Below are 4111 nucleotides of genomic sequence, written 5' to 3' on the forward strand. Positions count from 1 at the left end.
TTGGGAAGACTATGTCTTCTTAATCCAACCTCTTTTTCTTAACTATACTTATCGACTACCACTTAACTACTGACTGTGAAACTTAAGTTAAAAATTAGTTATATTGAAATTAAAAGTGTGTGAGCAGCGATCATCACATGCAGTGCAACGTGACCGTGCATTCAATGCAGACGCTACGTCAGCACTTTTGGGTCGCGCGTGCAACGATCGGAAATGGGCTAAACAAAATTTGGGACGTAAACAGGAAATGATAGTCAGCGAAAGTATAGCAAAAATATTTTTATACGTTTCGTAATAATTATTAAGAAATGTAAATATGTTTGGTGAGAAACGCAAATATGTTTAGTATTAACTTATACATATGTACAACTATTCATGTGAAATATGTCCATCTGTATATATTCTCCAGTTTTTGTTGGTATTGGTGTTTTTCCAATAGGTTGTCTGATTGGTTGTCGTTCGTATTTGTTTGTTAGACAAATTTGACAGTCTATCGCTTCTTTCTTGCACATTTCTCTGATGTTAGGCCAAAAGTAGTTAAGCAATATTTCTTGCACATTGTTTTTATAATTTCGGTGTGCACGTCTGTGTGTTTTTTCTGCTAATTCTAATTGTTCATTTTGGTTAGTAATGTCAATTAGCAAGTTTGGTGCTATCACAAAGGTACAATTGGGAAAGTGGGAAAGAATATCATCCTTAAAGTGGAATATTAGCTCTTCATCTATTCTTAGTGCGTTAGTTACATTGGGTTTAGATACTTGTTGTAGTTTTGTTAAAAAATCTTGCTTATTTTTGTAATAAAATGTGTGACGCTTCCTACCTGGAAAAATGGTTTTGGAGTCAATTGCCTCTTTTGTTGGATCTAGAATAGGTATTATTTGATTTTTGAATGAGTTCAACGGTTGTTTCACCCTCTTTCTTTGGTTAGTTGGAGAGCTCTGTGCTGAACGTTGAGAACAATCTGTTGTATTGTTGATTTGTTGACGGGAGAGTGCGTCAGCTACTACATTTTGGTGACCAGGTTTGTAGACAAGTTTGGGACTAAATTCCTCAATAAAATTCTTCCACCTTTTTAATTTGGTATTCGGGTTTTTTTCCGAAATAGAATGAATGAGTGATTGGTGGTCAGTATAAATGGTTAAATCAGTGATGCCGTATAAAAAATTGCGGAGCTTCTGTAGCGCCCACACTATTGCAAGAAGTTCTTTTTCATTTGTGCTGTAATTTTTTTCAGTGTCGGTTAACGTTCGAGAAATAAAAGCAATAGGTTGGCGAAATTGGGAGAAAACTGCTCCAATTGCTTGGTTACTGGTATCGGTAGTTAGTTCAAATGGTTTGGTAAAGTCAGGCTGATAAAGTTCTACCTGATCTTGCAGAGCATCTTTTATTTTTTCTATAGGAGTAATTGCCGCTTCATCTGAGTCACCTCGTTGGTGTATAGTTAGTGGTAGAGTGATTTGTGCGAAGTTTTTTACAAATTTCCTATAGTAGCTAGCCAAACCTAAAAATGATCTGAGTTCTTTTAAGGTTTTTGGCATTGGATACTCTTTTATAGCTTGAATCTTTCTTGGATCAACCGTTACTCTGTTATGTTTAATTATGTGGCCAAGGTACTCAACAGAGTCCTGGAAAAAATGCGACTATTCGTCCGAAATTTTTATATTAGCTTCATGCAGTGCATTGACTATAGTTCGAATATGTTCTATGTGTTCTTCAGGCGTTGAAGAAAATATTAAAACATCATCTATATAAACGTAAGCAAATTTATTGATATATTGCCGCAAAATGTCGTCTATGCACCGTTAAAAGATTGGGGGTGCGTTCTTAAGTCCAAACGGCATCCTAACAAACTCATACTTTGCGCCATTCACTGCAAATGCCGTTTTTTCATGATCGAGGGTAATTGTACGGACTTTTACTAGGCTGAATTATTCCATTTTTTAAAAGCCTATATATTTCTTTATTGACGAAGTCATGGTCTGCCACGGGGGAAGGGTATTCCTTTGTCCCAATAGGATCTTTTGTTTGCGTCCTAATTGTAGCTTGGATAGTAGTTGTGAAGGGTAAGGTGTCACTAATATTTTCATTTGCTTTCATTATTTCCTTAATTTCCTCCTCATGCTTGGCATTATCTACAGTATAATTAATGAAAGGTTCCTTTTTTCCTGCTACGTTCTTCTGGTACTTTAAACTATAATCAAAGAGGTTAATCTCTCCCTTAATTAATCTGAGACCTTGTTCACCTAAGATTATGTTGAATTCTTTTAATTCGCTTATTTCAAAGAATACTAAGTGGTGCCCGTATATTGTGATCACTTTTTTTGAATGTATAACCGAATAGCCATGTAGAGCTTTTGTTCTAAATGGTTTTATTGATACTGACTTATCTATGCTACAGTTCTTACTAATGTAGTTATTTGTGGATCCAGTGTCCACTAGTAAAGTGACGGGTGTGCCAGTTAGTCCGCATTTCGTCTGGATGCATGGCAACCCGTTTACTCGCCTAAAAAAGTACTGCCAGATTCAAAATTTTCCTCGTAGGTAGAGATGTTCACAGATTCTTTGTCAGCTTGTTCAGTTTGATTGATACGCTGTACTTTATTGTGGTTAAAGTTTTGGGATGATACGTTTCTCTCCCTTTTAAATGGATTTTGTTGGTGAGGCGGATTTCTTGGTGTGTTTTGATGCGTTTGATTCACGTATAGGTGTGAAAAGTCCACTTCCATTGGTGTAGGTTTTGATTGTTCTTGGCCATTTCGCTGGATGTAGCTACCAGAATTATGTTTCCTTCTCTCTTCATACGTTGGTTGCCGTTGAGGATTAACGCGATATGCTGATCCCAGTTGATGATTATTCCTTTGGTGATAAAAGGTGGTCTGATCTTCATGTCTCGAATCATGTCGACGGGGAACAGTGCTCTCGAAGTGTAGATCCTGATTATCATGGTAGATGGTGCAAGCAATCGCATATGCTTCACCAAGGCTCTTTGGTTTATTTGAATAAAGTATACCTCTGGTGTAGTTGCTCCGGAGTCCCATAATAAATGTGCGGATAGCGTCATCACTCACGTCTGATAATCTTCCAGCTCGCATATTTCCTTCCATTGTTTCTATTTTTTGTTGAATCAATGTTAAGGCTTGATGTATTTCGTAGTGGAATTCAGTGAGAGTTTTACTTCCTTGCTTTTTTTTCATCATTATTTCTTTCAGGACATATAGTGGTCGTTTATCCGAATAGGTATAATTCAAGCGGTTGATTATAGCGTAGAAATTAAGTTCAGTTCCATTAACTGATAGAACTTTAGAAGCAGCTCCTGTTATTTTTGCTCTGATTATGCATACGCAATTGTAATACTCAGGGCTGTATATAAATTCTTTTATATTCTCCATCTGTGTCCACACCTGGGTGCGCCAAGGGTTATATTCGCCCACTGCTCCGTTAAATGTTGGTAGGCATTTAAAAATGTCTGTACTTATTTGGCTTCCTTGTGCGATTTGTGGTTTTAGAGCAGGCATGGTTGGTACCGTGGGCATCGAAACGACTGACAGTGTCCTTAATGCATCGAAGTCGGTTTTTACCGAATTGAGTTGAGTCATAAGGACATCAATGTTTGCTTTGAGTGCTGCTGCTTCAGTCATCTTAATAGCTTTTGCTTCTAGCTGGAATATATTTTTGTTGTCGTCAAAGGCTGCTTTCTTGCTGTTTGATCGAGGTGTAAACATGTAATCTTCTTTCTTAGATTACAGTTGTTTCGTTTTTGTTGGATTTGGCGCTGTCCGATTTTTCAGGATCTGCTTTGAATCGTATGCTACTTTTTCAAGCACTTTGTATTGGAAGTCCTACTTCCCGTGGTATTTTAATAATAATAATTAATTTATCCTTCTTTAGGATCGCGGAGTTCCCGTCTTTTCAAGGATGTCTCCTGGCCTTTTTTGATAGCAAGGAAAAATTTGCTATACCGGTTGAGCCCCCAGTTAATCACAATTGATTCACTTTATTATGTACTTTGCACCGTCAGGGCAAGTTCTTTTATTAATACAAAACTAAGACTAAGTGCATTTTGATTATTTAGTGCTATTTATACTACTTTATGGTACTAGTTTCTATTTGC

Source organism: Bactrocera tryoni, unplaced genomic scaffold (assembly GCF_016617805.1).
Source record: "Bactrocera tryoni isolate S06 unplaced genomic scaffold, CSIRO_BtryS06_freeze2 scaffold_11, whole genome shotgun sequence".
Classification (NCBI taxonomy): Eukaryota; Metazoa; Arthropoda; class Insecta; order Diptera; family Tephritidae; genus Bactrocera; species Bactrocera tryoni.